Below are 20,275 nucleotides of genomic sequence, written 5' to 3'. Positions count from 1 at the left end.
TTAATTCCTCTCTTCGCGTCGGCAGCGCCATCTACACGTGTCCTATATCGGCATAGTACACATGTTTGCAACTCACGGAGCTGTCAAAACAATAGTAATAACCTCGCTATCGGTAACGATGTGCGAGGAGGCGATGTGTTTTTGGCGCGGTGAAACTGTGGCGGGATCGTGAGCCGGAAAATTGAACTAGCGGTGTACGTGTGTGGCTGTTTTTTTTTTTTCGAAACTTAACCTACGACAATCTTCAGTTGCGCGCGAGCCGCCCCGCACGCGCTTTGCGCCGCATCCGCAACGAAAAGCCGAAAAACCGACGAATGGACACCGATGTGCCGATCCCCGCCGAATTCAATTTACGGACTATCCGTGAATGTGGACCGAACGTTGGTTATTCAAAAGCGGCGAAGACGCTTTCGTAGACCTCATGAAGTGAAACCTTCATTCGCTTTGCTCAATTTTGTGATGATAGACGTATAAAGTGCCTTCTACGTACAAAGTAAATGATTTTTTGTGATGACATAGTGCAAAGATAGACTTAGTTTTTCGTAGTGTAAGTGTAAAAAAGACTTGTGGGACCAAAAGTACTTTATTTTTGTTTCTTATGGACAAATACTGGTCGTGTTTAACAAGGTAAGTGCAGAATGAACGTAGCCAGCGATGTACTGATTACAGTTATAAGTTAATTCATTCCAATGGAACGCCAATCTTAATCTATGAACTTGATTGCAACGGTGTGAAGCTAGCTGCGAGCTAACTGCATTCGTAGTCGGTGCAACATCACTCGCGTGTGCCGCCAAGCGATTTTAGCCTTTACCTACGTGTTGTTTCACAAGTTTTTAATAGGAAACTCGTATGAGCTCGCAACTTTTGGGTTGACGAACTTCTTAAAGAGATATTTTCGTATTGCAAGTCGTAGTTGCTGTCTTTATACTTATCCTTTGCGCCAATGTTAGTTTTAATTCATTACCATTGCAATCTAAGCTGTGTCTAGGTTAACTACTTTGTAGGTTGAATCCAGATCAAATACAACTGTATATATATAACAAATCGAACTATGATATTTATTAAATAAATTACATGTACATTTTGAACGTATGAAGTGAAACAAAACAGGTTTTGTACAAGTTATATAACAAAGCTTAGGTTATATATTGCTTAAGGTTAAACTGTTTGGAATGTGCAGGTGGCAATGAAATACATGTAGCTGGTTAAACAGATACACAATGTATAGTTAAATTTAAGGTTACAGTAATTAATAATTACGTCTATTAGTAAACTATCCAATTGGCTGAAAACACAACGAACTTTTAGAAAACATTTGAAAAGGAATAAACTGTTATTAGATGTTAGATGTCATTCCTATTGGAAATAACAAATGAAGCTCGTTACTAGATATAGATACTTGATATACTAGCGTATCCCCGCGACTTTGTCGACACGGAATTAAAATAAAACATAATTTAAAACTATGCCAAATTTCCAATCCTAGACAAGTAGAAAATCCACACAAGTAGGTAATAATATTTTAAGTGGTTTTAAAAATTCCTCACTTCGTGTATTCAAAACTTTAGGCAAACTTGTGTTTCTAACACATTTCCCTGTTTGAATTAGTGTGAGAATTTTTATATTAATACATTTTATTGTTTTATAAATTTTTCCTCATCAGCGGCAATGCTTAGAATTAGGAAATATAAGTTCTCATGCACGATAAATTATTTAAACCGGGAAATTTATGTAAACACCTTTATTAGGAAAACCAACTGCTACATAACATAACAATAATGTTTACAACAAAAACATACCTCACATCCTTAACATAGAGGGGTAAGCAGAGACCATGGGCTTCTATTTGGTGCTATCCAAGAACATGGGCGTCTCCAATTTAGGCTAGGTCTAAGGGGCGCAGTTTCTTTTAACATAATCTTATATGTAATCATTTTTGTATTCATTTTACATTTTTGGAGTGTCTATGGGGGGGGGGGAAGCTACCAAGCCACAAGGCCAATGATCTGACAAACCTCGCTCTCAACATTTCATCTACAACAAAAACTCCTATTGTAAGGTGTTATTGCACTCATACATTTAAGTAAATTGCTCCCTTAGTGTTGATTTAGTGATATAAATTAAAACTATAGAACAACATAAGTAACCATTAAACGTTTTTTATTGTGATAGTAAGACCGTTTATCCACTAGCGCGGTCTGCGCTACTGCGTGTGCTTGTTGAACTGCAGATCAGCTAACAATTCGTATGAAGCAGATCAGTGTACTGGTTTGCAGATCAGCTCAGATGATTCACTCAATTACTATGTGAACTGATTTTTGAACCTGTTCAGAGCTCACTCATCTAGCGTTTGCTTTTGTATTATATCCGCTACCGCGTATGCGTTACAAATGATTAGTGAAAATGTGGTTTTATAACGAATGTTTCGGTCACAATTCGTTGGAATAAGTTTCCCCAAATTAATTGTTCTCGTGCAATGACTATGCTTATTGTTTTTAATAGTTAATTCATAATGACGCATGAAATCTGTTTTAGGGAAAAAACAGCATGTGATTCAAACAATTTGCTGAGGGGAATGAAATCCCTACGACGAAGTATGAGAATTTTATCATGTAACTAGCTGTTCCCGTGCGGCTTCATCCGCATGAAATTATAAAACTTTATTTTATTGTGTACATGTGTCAAATTGTCTATTGCTAATGTCAAAATGACATGACATGACAAAACTTGGCAATCTCGATTCCTTGATGTTGGCAGCAACTTATGGTTCCTTTCCCACATTAGGGTTTTTATCCAAAATATTTAATGGCGTGAAAATATATAGCCTAAAGCGTGACGTAAGGGTAAGGCTTTTTATTAAAAAAAATAATTATTCAAAAACATGCAGTAATTGCTAACATCTTAGGCAACAAAGAAGTGTGTGTGTTACGCTTTATTATAATAGTATAGATTGTTTACTAGGTAACTTCATAGTGTTTACATCAAGCACGCGGTTCAAACTTATTTTGTCTGTTAATTTCCTTTATCTAAATACGTAACAATACGTTGTTGTACAAGTGTCTCTACTTGACAAATTGTTTTATTTCAGCGTTGCTCGGACATTTGAATACGTTATTGTAAATCATAAATAAGTAAAATAATTCTTGCAATACTATCTTATATCAGTGGATTATTAATTAATATGTATATCTATACTATTATAATAAAGCGTAAACACACACTTCTTTGTTGCCTAAGATGTCAGAAATCACGACATATTTTGAATAGTTCTTTTTTTAAATAATAAGCTCTACACTAACGTCACGCTTTAGACTATATAATTTAACGCCATTAAACTTAGGGGGTAAATATTTTAGATAAAAATCCTAATGTGGGAAATAGACCATAAGTTACTGCCAACATCAAGGAAGCAGTTGTCATTTGTCCATTTGAATTTTGACATTTCATGCGGATGAAGCCGCACTGGAACAGCTAGTTTTTAAATAATAACAAACCAATATCTTATGAATCACAGTGCTTATTAGTAAAAATCTCGTAGACCTTAACTCGTTTAGACAGAGACGAAAAATATTTATTATGTCTATCTATATTTTGTAAAGATAAATCGGTTGTTTACTTTTATATGTATAAAAGAAGCAAAAATAGTATTCCCTTTTAAAAGATAAGAGAAGATAACACTTTATTTAAATGCAGAAAAGTTTAAGACAATGAAATTACGGCTGTTGACCTGTCTATTATATTTTATGTGTCATCATGATAAATGTTAAGTCACTGACCTGTACTAGCTATTGCTCTCGACTTTGTCCGAGTGAAATAAAAAAATAACCCCATTTTACTGTAATTTACATTTCAATTGCCATGGAAATTGGTCAGTTTCGGATGACCCGGAACAAAGGTGGTCTTACGGGACGACAAACATCTTTTTGTTAAAAGCACAAAGACGCACTCTAATTAATATGTACTGATAGATATAGATGAATACGTCCAACATTAATATCTTACCCTTATCCCTACGTAGGGTCGGCAGCATATGCTGTCCTTCCATACATCACTCATGAATTCACTCCCTTCTTAAGCATATCACTCGATCTCTTTCACACCATCCTTCCATATAGACATACAGCTAAAGGATACCGACAAATTTCATACATAACTTTGTAAATTTTTCTGTCTTGTATGAATTAATTACGATCTTAATCTATTGAAATTTCACTGCGTTTTTTTTTAATTTTGAGTACAAGAACCTAAATTAATCTCGAAGGCAAACGTGTCAATAAACTGATACCAACCGACTGCTACTGTGGGAACTTTTAAAACAATATTTCGTTTCTTACTTTAGTAAATTTCGATTCCGTAACAAGAAAGGTCAATACACGAAACACCGGATATTATTGAAAATGTCACCTTCGATACATTTTTATAGCTTTTGAAAAAAAAATCAATATTAGAGCGAGCACTTTTAACTGAACTATAACACAACTGTTTATTCTCGCTGTGATTCTTTTGAGCTCGATTTTTAGTTGTGCAACTAAACAGTTGGCTGCGAAACAATCGACAATCACACAACAGATATGCGATAATTTTGTCAAAGGTCTGCTCTTACGTTACGTTATACCATCATTTGAGATGAATTCGCGGACATCGATTCGCGAACTGAATTTAGTGCTTTTAAATATTAAAGTGTTTCGTTTGGTGGTTGTTTATCGATCCGCGACCTAACTGGACACGCGAAACATTACTTTCGGCTGTGACGGATTTTAATTAGATTCATATTGTAACTGCATTTTATATTTGCAATTTTAAATAAAGGTTTAGTTCATTCACTAAGAGGCTCCGAGCCTACCCTAAGTAAGGAATAACTAGGCATTAGTTAACCTCGATGATCCAGAGCGGGGTCGTAGACATCAGACAAGTTTTTCGCAGATATTTGTAGGTCACGATGTTTCCCGTCAGCGAATCACGTATGAAATTCGAAAAATAAAACGCATCGGTTCATGGCGGGACTCGAACTTGGACGTACATATTACGGCCTCATCTAGTCAAACGCATCTGCGTCACAGACGCTCTTTTCTCTTGGTCTTTCTAGTAACAATATTACACGTTTTCTTATTCATTTATATAATTTATAGGGAAAAAGTCGTTACTTTTACTAGGCCAAGGATCCTAACTGCATAGGTATTGTATTAAACTATCCTTAATAGCAGAAATAACAGTTTTTATTAATTATATTCCTTTCAGAGCCCATAAACGTACTTAAGTACATTGGTACGGACAACAAAAAAAGAATAAAAAATTCTATTACACGAAAATTGTTCAAAACCATTGGGTTATTAATGCTTCATTGTTCTATCAAGTTTTTGTCCAGTTTATAAAAAATGTATTTCGTTTCACGCTAGCACGTTATCGGCTTGCAATTCGGGGCTTTCGGTCGGGTATTTATTCATTTACGTTGAATTTTTTACCCTAACCGCTATTAGAGCTTGTCACGGAAGTGCCTCACGTTCTGGTCACAACATAAAATGAAGGAAATTATTCGTACAAGGTTCATGTATGACATTCCAGAGGTGACCGACATTAGGTACAGTTAACATGAAACTATGTAAAATAATTTTACAAAGTCCATATTTCTTGTCTCATGTTTCTAAGATAGATTTCGAATTATAAATGTGAATATTTCTTAGACAGGTAACATCTTCAGAAGCGATTTAAAAGCAAGAAAAGTCATCATCCGTCCGCCATCGTCCAAGATGGCCGCCGTTTTTTTTGTCTATGCTCTAACGGCCGAGCGAATGTTTAGAACCAGTTTCTTTGCGTTTCATGCACTTAACCTTGTCATTAGGCCTGACTAGTCATTTTTGAATTTGGAATCGAATCGACGCAACGGCGTATACAGTTGTTAGAATTACAACCTTGTTTTTCAGAAAATAAAGTCTGATTTCGTGCGCGCGAGTTGTCGATTTATAGTAGTTTACGATCGAGGCAAAGGAATTTTCGTCACAGCACCACATTCCCCTTCCATAGATAGCTGTGAGCAATGACATCGTTCGAAAGTATGTTTTATTTGTGTGCGTTTTACATTAAATGAACGTTATATAATTATTAGATACAGACAATAAATAATACGAGAAACTAAACAGTATAAAATGCACCTAAAATTAAATATTGCCCTTGGTTTTGACGATTTAATCGACTCTTTATTGGAATGATCTATATTTAAGACTGTCATTAAATATAATATGGTCTTATTACGATATATTTAAAAATTAAATTAAGTACTGTGGTACGGAAAAGTGGAATAAGACTATCGCAATGTCAAATTACCATCCTCTATCACTATGTTTACAACAAAATAATTCAAAGTGTAAATAAATTGAGATACTAAAAATCTAAACATAGATAAGACCGTCAATCTAACTTCATTGCAAGGTCTCAAATAGTACATACTGCGTGCCATCTGATAGTTCATGATACAAGGCGCCTTATCTGCTCAATGCCACCCTATTTGACTAGAGCAATAACCACTTTATTATGACCTATAACATCCGAGCGTATCACTAAAAATAGTTTCGCCGCTCGAATGCGCGGGAGTTGAATCTAAATTGGTCAACCGAAGTGTACCGACAGCGGTCGAATACCGCCGAACGCGTCTAAAATGGCGGTCGTAAGCGTCACGGTTTTGAGGTTAAGGTTTGACATTTCCAACCGTTCTAAAACAAACCAGCATAATACAGATCTTAAACCTTGTTAAAGTTAATATAGTTAAGGTATATTTTCGCTTGATTTTGGGATCTATCTAATTTGGTTTCGTAAATGGCGCGCAGACGGTTGTCATTTTCTTACGCTGGTCGTAATAAAAGGTCTTGATCTTTACATTGAATTCGTCGTCTCCCGATGTTTTGCCGATGCCCAGCTATCATTTAGCTATGCGTTCATATGCGTTATTCTCACGGATGCTTTCAATTCGATATTATTGCTATTTAATAAGAGGCTAGGGTACCCGGTAATAGGCTTTTTTTCTTCGGTCATTGTACTGCGTCTTTTGATTGGTCGCTTGGTTCGCATGGTCACATGAACGTATTGTTGCTTATTCAAGACGTGTGCATAGAATATTTAGATGATTAGAAACTGACCAACGAAGGCAAATTATACGAAGATATAATGATATAAGTTCTCGAACTGTCGGTCTCACAGACATTTAACCGTTACTTTAGCAGTCGCTTAGTGTAGATTTCTGAAACTAAATATGCACTAAGACTCGCTTACTGACCAATTAGCTCTTTTCTTATAAGAAACTGATGATAAGGGGCCGTTATTTTCACGAACTGGACAAAAAGAAGGGAAAATATATTTTTAGTGCATCTTATTTTCCTTTCACAAATATGGCTTCATTATTTTTGCAAATTAATTTGGCCGCTTGTTATGTTCCAACTTGTTAAAATTACCAGTTAATAATTGAACCTAAAATTTAACATTGTTAAGAAACCGTTTGCAATAACGCTGCAAAACAAACATTCTAAAATCAATAAAAAAAACAATACTGAAACCGCTTCGGCAATATGATGTTTATTACACGCCAATTTCGTTTACAAACGAAAAATAATAATCAGTTACGAAAATCCATCGGTCGTGTATCAAGAAACGTCGAAAATCGAAACCTATTTTACAACAATGCGCTCTTATCACTGCGATTATGCCACACAATACAAAACTGCAGAGCTAAAATGCTGCTTTCACTTGCAAAATTTAAAAAAAGAAACCTCTACATATTTCTGTTACATTATTTTTTTTTTACCTAATGAACATTATATTTTCAAAATACAACTTTTTATCCTTTTCCTCCGCCGTGTCCATTTTTTAATACCATAGGGCGATAAACGAACTGGCGGTCACCAGAATTCACCGAAATGCGTTGCCTTTTATCGACAAAGGAGGGGACACACAAAAAGAAGATATTTCCCATTCCTATGTGCCAACTCGTTCAGTGGCAGTCGACATGAAGGCAATCAGGCTGTCATGGCCCGAGACAGAACGTAGGAGCGAGCTGGTGGCGTACTGTGGACTCCCTCTCCTCAACTTCGGGGACAGGACAATAAGAAGAAGATGCACTCACGCATCTGTTAAATGTGCTTCCCTTTCTTATGCTTTTTTATAAAAAAATGGGAAGAAGACTAAACTAGGTTTAGGTCTTCGGGCAACGCGGAAAACATCAATTTCACGTGTCTTTATGGTGTCACAGTTTGTTAAATAAACAGTCGAACGTTGTTAATGGCTTACATTAGTTATTAAGAAAAGGTTTTAACCAAAGAATTATGTAGTCAAAGGTGTATAAGTACATGGTCCTTTTTAATCCGGTTCTCGCGAGTGTCATCCCATAGTTTCTGCTTGTTATTTTTAATTTGTTTTATTTCTTATCTCCTTTGCTATTTTGTGGCTTTGCTCATACTATCATATGTCTGTAACTTAAGAAAGTATACGTATAGATGTTTTTTTGTTGTTTTAAAATTAATTAATCTTTTATTCATATTTGTTTTCGATTCGTTCCAGTTCTTGGCAGTATATTAGGGTTAGCATTAGTACATTACATTGCCTAAACTTTTGCAATTCCACCATTGGCTCGAATTTATGGTGATATATCACAATGTTACTATGTACGATAAACAGACTGCATCACGTAACAAAGGAGTAAAATAAATGTTGTTAAAATAATGCGTCATTTACTTACTATGCCGGTAACCGTATGTGATTTATTGCATCAGAATCTATTTGATTTGAACTGACTTTTGTACCTAAACGTGAGTTACGACTACCGAGACCCCTGTATAAAAACATATGATATCTACTGAGAAAACTTCCTGAGCATGACAGATATGGCTTTTTGTCCATGCAAAACTTACCGTAAAATTGTCCTAATCCCAAACGTTTCATCGATGAAAAATATTGAGAAACCCAACTACAGTTACTCAATTTTCTGATTACTCTAGTGGAAATGATACATTAGTCATAGAGAAACAAGTCGGCTATGATTGTAGAGATTGCTCTATTACAACTGCCTGCCATTGGAAAAAGGGTTTAAGTAAGAATCTAGTAAAAGCTCAATTCTATGAAGCGTAGATCGCAATGTCAGTATCGCTTACGCAACAGTCCTTCAACGCATTCCTATCAAGATTACGTGGAGGCTAGCTTCATGAATATTAAATCAATTTGCGTACAATTGAGTACAGGTGTTCTTTATTTCCTTTTAATTTTGGCGTGAATATTTCCAGTACCGCTGATATTTAGAATATTTTTTTATTTTTTTATCCGACTGAAAAATGGGAGTAATGTTTTTAAATGGGGACGATGTATGTAAATTCCATTGTGACGGTTTAGACCCTATACGACTAAACCGATTTTGACGGGTGAGGTGTCATTCGATTGGTCTCTTTATTCGGAGTGTCATAAGGTATGATTCATTGGCAGATACGAGCTACAGTTGAAGTGAGAGGTGAAAATCTAAAAACATTCATGAAACACCGAGTTTAAATATCACTCTTTAATTCGATTTTTTTTACTGTATCTGAATATTTTTTCGAAACTTCAATGTAGTTATGTCCATTTATTAGTATTTCTAAGTTGGGTTTTTAGAAATTATAAACTTAATTTTATTAATTGTACAAATGGGTAAAAAAAAACTTTACTTGCGGTGACGCCATATTCGTACGCCAATTGAAACACTAATTGTTCTTATGTCCAAAGCCGTAATTAGTTGATATATGTTGACAATGTCTGTTAATTAGAACGATATGCTCTAATTTGTTCGATATTTCTTTGGGACAAAATACTTTAATTTACGAGGAATTTTTACGATGACCAACATTAAAGTATGCTTTTAAGTATCCAGAAACAACTGTAAAACAACCATAAATAAGTTAAAGATGATATGAAAATAGTTTCTGAACATCTCAAGGAAATATTTCGCTAATTGAATCAAGCGAGTAAAAAACTTTAACACGTCACATTGCACATTTCGTTACACGAGTGAGATAGAAAATACAGCGATGCAAATATTGAAAAAGGATATCTATTTTTGAAAGACATTAAAAAGTTTGTAGCATTAAAACACAGTTCTATCAAAAATTACTTCAAAAAGATTCAATTCATATTAGAATCCTTTCAAAATATCAAGGCAACGTATTAGCGTATAAATAATAAGTACGAAACAGCAGCATTTTAGCGCCGCAACATTCGTGTTCTCAATTTAAAATCCGTTCGGCGAACACGAAAAGATAACAAAAATTTCCGCGCCCGCTCCGGGAAGGACACTCGAGCCATTGTTTGACATCGCAGAATGCTTTCGGCGAAACGCGCGACAGCGATTTAGCGAACACTAAAACGAGATGGACACGTGTAAGTCGTAAAAATTGTATGTTTTTGTAAGGAAAAGAGCAAAAGGCCATCTATTATTATGGCTCTACCAATAACTAAGGACATCTGTACCGGTACGATAACAAGCGACTTTTGCTAGGGATACTTCTCTTTAAAAAAAGTATAGAATGCGTGAAAGATAAGAGTCGATAAAATGTTTAAAGACAACGCAGAAAAATACAGATGTTTATAGGCAGAGGTCACTTTGCTATTTTAGTGAACTCAAGTGGCCCCCTTGCATTCTTCCATGACTATAGGTATGAAATAAGAAAACACGTTGATTTATAGCCGAAATAGGAAGTGGACAAAGCAATGTAGTTTACCGTAGAAAATACATCGAGTAATGGTAATAAAAATTATATTATAAAGATAAAACCATGACGATGTTACACCCATATTAGCCATTAAATAAATACATCATTTCAAACGGGGAAGTACCAAAAAACACTAAGGGCCTGTCCCACCATTGGCTGATAGAGGCTCGGCTTAAAAATGAAGTCACTGTCAGATAAGGCAACAAAATTCGATATTTCCATCACATATTTTACACGTTGGATTGTTATCAGACAATTTACAAATTAGTGGGACAGGCCCTAAATATCATCGATGACGCATAAATACCTAGCTTCAATAGCACTTTGTACACTCAGCTGCATAAATGTGTACGTAACATCATGAATTAGTAGTCGGAAGCGTACGAACGTTTACGGGCATCACGTGTAAATTGAAGCTTTATAATGTCTACATATTTTTGCAGCCGACTGTACTAGCTACCAGTTTAATAATACTTCACACATAGGTTCTAACAAAATGTAACTTTATCAGTACAGTCCATTACGTTAGTGTTATGTAATTGGGTATTTCCCTAAACGACTGGCATACAAACTTAATTGAGTCGTTTAATTAAATTGCTGACTATCTAGCCATTATAGGCCCGGAATAAATTAATAAAACAGACCATGTAAAAGCTATAAATTAGAAAAAACCTAGTTTTAATAGAAAGGTACTTTTTAAAGAGTATTTTGTAAAGAACTAATATTTGTTTTAAGCTTTTAGGGTGAGAGTACACTAGCCAAATATCACAATTTGAATGACAATGTATAACGCAGTGGAGTTCTAAATTTCCATCGAATTTACAAAGGGATCTGTACTTGAAATTGATGAATATAATCTTAGACAGAACTGCTGTAACTACCAGTGTGGTCACTCTAGCCACATAAGCTATATTGTATATATGAAAAATGTACGAAAATCTGCTTTAGACTATAACAAAGTTTCAAGTAAGCGAGTTACTACTAATGTAATAAAGCGTTAACACACACAACTTTGTGGCGTAGGATGTCAGCAATCATAATATAGTTTTGAATATTCCTTCTTTAATAAATAGCCCTAAAGTAACGACATGCTTTAGGCTATATATTTTCAAGCTATTAAACTTAGGGCGTAAATAAATTGTAAAAAAAATCACGTGGGAAAGAGACCATAAACTACAAGCTGCCAACATTAAGTAAGCAAGGTTATTATGACAACGGTAATATTGACATTTGCAATTGAGATTGACAAATGTAAACAATAAAAGTTTTTATAATTTCATGCGGATGAAGCCGCACGGGAGTTAGTATACAAATAATGGGTGGGCTAAAAAGTATGTAGTTAACGTACGTTGCCGATTGTACTCGGCTCAGACGGCGAGTGAGCCTTTTAACATAATTAGATTAAACTCGGGCCCGGCCTGGCTTAAACTTGTATATCCCTTTGTTATACAACGTTGAATGAACTTTGCTAAAGTATTTCGTTCTACAAGTAAACGTTGACTGAATTTAATCTGTTTTCTATTTGGACACCTACAAATACAAGTTCAATGTAAATTGTAATGAACGAAAAGCTTACCGTCAATTTAAACAGTTGTATTAACTAGGTTTTACTCTTGACTACGTCTGCGTTATTAAAAATTAAAAAAACTATGTCATTGAATGATAAAGTAGCTTTTTAATTGTAAAAATTTTGAAGTCTATTCAGTAGTTTGAGAGTTTATTACATACAAAAATACAAATATGGTATTCCTCCTGTTCCCGTGCGGCTTCATCAGCATGAAATTATAAAAACTTTATATTATTGTTTACATTTGTCAAATTCTCAACTACAAATGTGAAAATTACCGTTACCATAATAACTTTGCTTCCTTAATGTTGGCAGCTTCTAGTTTATGGTCCCTTTTCCACATTAGGGTGTTTATCCAAAATATTTACCCCTTATGTTTAATGGCGTTAAAATATATAGCCTAAAGCATGACGTAAGGGTAGGGCTTTTTATTAAAGAAACAATTATTCAAAAATATGCAGTAATTGCTGACATCTTAGGCAATAAAGAAGTGTGTGTTTACGCTTTATTATAATAGTATATATAGAAGTATAGATATAAACAGGAAGAGAAGGTGACAAGTAACACGTATCTTTTGTTTTCACACAAAATATGAATGGAAACTCACCGTAATTGAACACTAAATTCTGTAACTTTCACCCTGTTTCAGTACCCCATTAACCCAATTTGGGTAGGATGTTGGTTTCGTAGGACATCAAACATGCTTTGATAGTTAAAACGATTATCGAACATTTGTCCAGGTCAAGATAAATTGGTCATGTAATGGAGTTTCGTCTACAGTTTGGTGAACCAATTAACTTCGAAGGTAAATGTTTGCCAAATATTGGCGTTACTCAATTTGTTGGTTTGTTTTACCAAAGGTTGAATATACCCTGTTATATGATTTAAGAACGCATAAGAAACAAATAACGGTCGACATCACAAGTGAAATATTTTTTCAAATTGGACGTCAATATTTAAAGGTTTACCACCTCTGGCTTAAAAGATACTGTAATATTCTCAATTCTTATAATTCGTTTAAGATTTAAGCTCAATGCAGAAGTTACAAACTTTAATAACCGATGTTAAATCGATTTAATAGACTTCACCGTGTCCATTTAAATGTGGTTAGGCAGCAATTAGGATTTCTATAGAAAACCGACTCGCATCCCGTGAAACCAGCTAAGCTGCAACTTTACCGTAAGCATCTAAGTATGTTACATAACTTGGCCCGGTCTTTGGGGAATTAAATCCGTTACTCGATTCATCTTATGACTTGAAAATAAAACATCATTCAAATGTTATAATAAATTAGCTATTGCCCGCGATTCCGTTTGCATGGAGTTGAAAAACAAAAGTATCCTGTGTTCTTTCAGACTTAGTTTTACATCAGTGTTAAATTTAATAGAGATATGTTAAGCCCTTTTAGAGATATGTCGTACGTCAGTACTAGTAAGGGTGTCAACCCTTCCTTCCATATCTAAACCTCCGCATTGAAATATTAGTAATCTAATACTAATATCATAAAGAGGAAAGATTTGTATTTTTGTATGTATAGAAATAAATCAAAAACTACTGGTCCGATTTAAAAAATCTTTCACTATTAAAAAGCTACGTTGTCAATAAGACAGTCTATATTTTTTATTGTTATTTAATTTCACGCGGACGAAGTCACGAGCAACAGCTAGTAATTAGTAAGTATATGATTATAAATGCGTAAGTTTGGATGTTTGATACTGAGTATCTCCGGAACAGCTAACTAGTCTTGATGAAAGCCACAGATTTTTTATAGTGCTCTTTTCGAACCTCTAGCATAGCTTTTGAGACAGGTTTTTTGACTACACGATTTCCTTGAATCTCACCTTGTACGTTGTTAAATAAATGTTAGAACTATCTAAATCGTAGTCGTAATGAATGAGTAATAATTACAGTAGATGAAATGCATCCGGTGAAAGGCGACGCTGCTTTCCCGACACTGGAAATGGCAAATTGCCCTCCGGAATACCATTATCATAGCTTCCGGTACAACTGTCGAAATGTCTATAGACAGAGGTTCCCAAACTTATTGTACACGTTGACTATTTTAAAAGATTTAATGGCTTCGGTTTTTCATTTGCTGTCGGGGGCAGAGTAGTAAACATTTTATTGACTTTTAATTATTACAAATTGGTAGTTCAGTGCTAAAATTTTTGCCTTTCCTTTGGGCGGACGGAGGAAGGAAAGGCATTTGGAAATAACTGGTCTATATTATTCTCGAAGTTTTTGAAGAACAAAACACATTCTTCTGCCCCAAAAAAAATATCTCAAACCCTTTTATCAGCAGTAGAAACTTTAAAAACAGAAAAACAGCACAGAAATAGCAAAGATTGGAAATTAAGAGTAAACTTATAAATGTACTATAGAACTCGCGTTAAATAACATATAACGTACATTTGCATATCCATTGCGTGCTGGCTATGTGCAGCGACACGCGTACGCGTAACGCAGTGGACAATGTAAACGGAACTTTAATTTCCTAACGCCCGGCAGTCGTGACGCACGATCGTCGGACAATGCATTTGTTTAATCATTTTCAATTATTTGCGCTCGCTTGTATGAAATGTTACGTGTCCTGTTTTAACATGCTCTATAGCTCAGATGTTGGTAGACTTTGAAACACCATAGTTCGATAAATATTTATTTTCTAGGAAATCTGCTACTAATAGACGATTCAATAAAGATATTGGGACATGACAAAAACCATTTTTAACCAATGAATCTATTATGGGTCTTTAACTGCGTATTATCTATCTATACTATTATAATAATGCGTAAACACACACACTTCTTTGTTGCCTAAGATGTCAGCAATTACAGAATTAAAATGAATAGTTCTTTTTTTAATAAAAAGCCCTACACTTACGTCACGCTTTAGGCTATATATTTTCACGCCATTAAACTTAGGGGGGTTAATACTATGGATAAAAACCCTAATGTGGGAAAGAGACCATAAGTTGCTGCCGACATTAAGAAAGTAAGATTGCCAAGGTTTGTCATGTATGTCATTTTGACATTTGCTATTGATAATTTGACAAATTTAAACAATAAATTTACAATTTCATGCGGATGAAGCCGCTATTATATTCACCTTAATGTATACTAATATGATAATTAGGAAAGATTTGTATTTGTTATGTATTGTATAATTCAAAAACTACTGGACAGATTTCAAAAAAAATTTAACAATCAAAGAGCTACGTTATCAGTTAGTAGCATAGGCTATAGTTTTTTTTTATTTCACACGGGTTAAGTTGTTAACAACAGCTAGTCAATAATATAAGTATTAACATCGATTAAACGAGTTAAGCGTTTCCTTTTTTAACTTAAAATTAACAACACAAAGTTATCATTTCACAAATGTTATATCGTGGAAACCTGAGAAGTAGCTAAATGTTGCATTCATATGAATGTAAAAATATATCGAAGTTCGCACAATCGTGCTCACTTCAAAGCTAAACCGATGCAAAACGCCGGCTGTATTTTTTAAACCTTAATCCAGGCGCTACTTACTAATAAACACGATTAGAATGTTGAATCAAAGAAGACAGCGAATTTCTTTTTAGAAATGATAAAAACCTTGATACAAAAATTATACACCACCTGATATCTTGCGTCCTAAAACACATGTATAGCTCAATTTACTTTGTCTGAATTAATATAGCTTTGCTTTATTCTATACTTATGCTATACGAAATGCATTTTCATTAAATAAATTACAATTTCCTATCGAAAGGTATAGACTTTGGAATTTTAAACATCAACGTACATATTAAGAATTAAATATAAAATATTATCAATACTAAACCCATTATTATCAAGAGTGTCTATCGCATTACTTTGTATGCTTATTTCAACTTTTATTGTTACTTACAATAAATAAATATCATCTTATTTTAAACTAACAAATAATAAACATTAACTTTCTACATTCTCGATTTGTTTTGTTAACCGTACCAATGGGATAGAAGCAGGCGTCGCTGAGACTGCGCCAGTGAAATCTGCCAGATTACACGGAATCGAACCGAAACGATACGGCTAACTGTCTCCGGGCCGTGTAACAAACGCTACAGCGACATCTAAGTCTATCACTAACCGAAACATTTTAGTTTACATTAAAACTTTTTACCAATACTAGCTTTCGGGCGCGAATTAAAAAACAAAGTAAGTTGCCTATGTGTTCTTTCAGAACATCCTACACCAAATTTCATCGAAATCCGTTCAGGCGTATAGGATACAAACTCTAACTAGCTTCCATCTAAACTTTCGTATTTACCCGTCAAACAGCATCATGTTATCACCCGCATTTTCTTTAAGGAAACTAAGATAGTACTTTGATTCTATATACAAAATCTGTAGTAGTTAAGGCAGTGAAAGCTAACGATTACAATTAACATTCGTTACTTATTGAGTACAACTTTTTAACCAAAAAAATTCACATGAAAAACACAGTTCAAAGTATATGACGTAAAGGCACATATAAGAGAGCATTTAGTCCGTTTGTGTCTTTTTATTTCAGCAGAAACGGACGAAATATCCCGTGTATTTCGGTCCATTTTTAAAAGATAATTACGGATAGTGTAATTTCACTTGGGCGGGGGAGTTAAACGGTGTAGTTTCCAAAAAAGGGGTCTGAAAAAAACGTTGAACACTGCGAATGTCAGACAAGGGTTGTACAGCTAAATAATCTAGGATAGGGTTGCCAATTTGTAGTTCTTGTTTCGTTCTTTTTCAAGTTAATCGTATAGCATCAAACTCGCTTCGTTGATTTAAAGAATGAGATCGCTTTTGTTCTAGTGCTGATGGAGAGAATGCTTAACTCCAACTCAATATAAAATTTGTACAGTATACCTAACAGATAGAGAGTTTCGTATTATGGTTTACAAAGTAAAGAGTAGCTACAAGACTTATAAAGACGCTAAAACTCTTGTCACTAAACATAAGCTAAAACAAAAAAAAACACAATTTAATTGCATTATTTAATATTGTTTTGAAAATACCATCACAATTCTAAACCAAACCAAAGTGTGAAGATCAATTGAAAAAAAAACATCAAGCTATCGTGGCTTACTCGACATGTAAAGCAAACGCTACGTTTTGAAAAAATCCCATGCATTTTGTTCAACAAACTGAAATCGTCGCGTCGGCGCGTCGTGTCGGCTCCGTACAATGTCCGTCGATCGCTCGTAATAACTAGTTAGCCGAAATAGATCTGAACAAAAACATCTATAGAGTATTTCATTATAAAAAAAGACTGAAAGTTTGTTGAAGCTCAAAAATGTTTGCATAAAACCAAAAGTTTTCTGTTAAGATGTTCTTATGACAACTACTTTACCGTATGTTAGTAAACAAAGTTGTACAAATACGTTATAAATTCCGGAAACTGTCAAACTTTCCTTTTTACTTGTACTCCTTTTAGTCACAAACACTGATTATGCTTCTATGACTAATTGTCATTGTTTCTAGTGATCAAATACTAGATCATCGTATAATTCAGGTATAATAAAATAATCTTATCAAATTAAAATTGCTTATTCATCTCCTCACCTTTCTCTGTCCAGTAAAACGTTTTTCGTGAATCCTGGCAGGCTGGGTGAAATTCGTGGAAAACAAAACGCCGGCCGCCGCTGGGCCGCTGCTTGGTCTAGGGATGAACAAAAAAGCTACGCAAAGCGACAACGAATAGCGAAAAACGACGAGGTGCGACGAAAAACGACGCCTGCGTTCGTTTACCTCGCACCGTAAGTGGGTCCGCAATTGAAAATGTTGACTGACTTTTGTTCGTTTTCGGGGTACGGGTCGTTTTTGAATTCGGTTGTGATTGGAAATATGACAATTGTTGTTTTAACGGTTTATGAGATCAGCTATTGTGGTGTCTTTGTTTTAGTCATATTTTTTTCATACTAAAACCTAGCGTAATTTGCATAGATGTATATTTAATTAGACAGTCGATTGTGCTAAATAAATACAGCACAAAGCACGAAAACTTTGGGAGAAAGTATTCGTAACGTCAGCGGCAAATTCTGTATGAGATTTATTTTGGTGCACATTACACACTTTCTCACAAATTTTCGTGCTAAGGCCTCTGATTCTGAAACCCTTAGCTTCTATAGACTAATATTCCTAATAGAAATTAATGTGAACATTATTATAATATCACTTTCAAAACAACAAAAGGCTTGCTTACTGTATTAAACGATGACGTCTGATTTTAGTCAATTTAATCTTGGTAACCTACATTTCATTTGCTGTAAGGGTCAGGAAATACTATTTGTGTTATAATCGTCGTGCTGTGGTTTGTTAATTCGTCCAAATAATCGGTTCGCGTGCCTTTTGCAACTAAACTTCGATGTACATTTTGTAAAGCTTACGTGCAAATTTCACCAGATTATTATAATGGTTTGAAAAATTAAGTATTTTTAAATTTCACGAACAACGCTAATATGTAGCGTCTACTTGCCAAAGTTTAAAACTAATCCAATTAATCGAATAAACTTATTCATCAGCCCGTCTTTCTTCTACTCATGTAGGGTCTGTGCTCTCGATTATAGCTCTGGTTATCAGACAAAACATAGACTACTGATTTTGATGTTCCATAGACCCGTCACCTTACGTGTTTATTAAACTTACTAATATTACTGGCATTTTACTAATTGATATTAATTTTATTGTTTACCAGATCGCCAAAACTGCATGGTGGTTGGCAGACCACCACAACTGGCGAACGCAGTTCAATTCCTGCACGGTACGTATTCCTTTAATGTTTTTAGTTCAAAGTTGGAATTCAAAACCGTAATTTAGAAAGAAGTTTAAGAAGTATAGAAAGGACAGTACTAACAATTTAAGTACAATAAAAATAGAGGATAATTAGCAACTACGTTAATATCTCTGTCCTTATCTCTCTGGAAGATAGCACCGGATTTCCAGTGACGACATCGATTTTTTGTCAGACGCACACTCTTCTTAAAACCTCAAATGGATTCAATAAATGTCAAGGTCACACAGAGTGACGTATTTAAAAACAAAAACGTTCTAGAAAGATCGAAATAGTAAATTGTATAAAATCAAATCGTCCTCTCCAATACGTAGCACAAAGGAGCACAAGGTCAGACCGGATCTAGGTCGTTAGAGCGTTTTGGTACCTAACACTCTATCTAGGTTATACGTAACTAGCTGATACTAACATTTTTATTTGTATATTACGTAATTACTTATTAACAATCGATTTTAAAATATCCATATACTCAAACAAAAGCAACCTAATAAATCACACAAAACCTATAAAAAAATAGTAATTTTACGTCTAATTACTCGTTTTGAGCTTACCAAATTTTAAGTTAGAGGTAAATCTAGCAAGGAATGGATTGCATGAAAGGAGACATAATCAAAGGAGTGATGACTGAGATGACGGATGATAAGAGTTATTTGAAGAAGGAAAACCCGGCGCGCCGACATTACATGAGTAGGATAAGGTAAGGGAGATGATGAAGGTTCGAAATGCTTGTGAACTTTAAAGTTATAGCAGACGGCTCAAAATCGCTAGTACAAGTGGTATTCAATAATTGCTTAGTTGCTGTTTTTAATAATTGACACAGTAGAGGTGGCGTTATAGATGACACTATGGTTTCACGTAACACCATCGTGTGAATGTCATACAAAATTATTTCGCATGAAATTTGACCTCTGATTTTACGTTACAAATATTTTATACCTATTAACTACGCCAAGAAGCTTGTATTTAACACGATATTAGAAACACACACTACCCTATTCCCTTAATGTTATTTGAACCCCCAAATGTTTTGCTGACCGTAGAATGTACAATATTGTACGGTCAGCAAAAACAAACGATTCCGGAAAATAGTGCTAGTACGAAATACAGTAAATTATATTACAAATTAACTGTTACCCGTGATTATCCGCGTGGAAATTAAAAAAAGAATTGTAGCTTATGTGTTCTTCTAAATTGTGTTTT

General features: G+C 34.6%; 1 protein-coding gene across 1 annotated transcript in view; it reads left to right on the top strand.

The window, feature by feature from the left end:
- Nucleotides 1–6: 6 nt before the first annotated feature.
- Nucleotides 7–20,275, top strand: part of LOC106106135 (mushroom body large-type Kenyon cell-specific protein 1) — a 158,466-nt gene continuing 138,197 nt past the window's right edge. Inside the window, exons 1-2 of the mRNA XM_013286674.1 lie at nt 7–627; nt 18,980–19,045. The gene's annotated coding sequence lies outside the window, so the exon portion shown is untranslated. The remainder of the gene's footprint in view (nt 628–18,979; nt 19,046–20,275) is intronic.

Source organism: Papilio polytes, unplaced genomic scaffold, assembly GCF_000836215.1.
Source record: "Papilio polytes unplaced genomic scaffold, Ppol_1.0 DF822400.1, whole genome shotgun sequence".
Taxonomy (NCBI): Eukaryota; Metazoa; Arthropoda; class Insecta; order Lepidoptera; family Papilionidae; genus Papilio; species Papilio polytes.
This window is presented reverse-complemented; position numbering and strand designations above follow the sequence as displayed.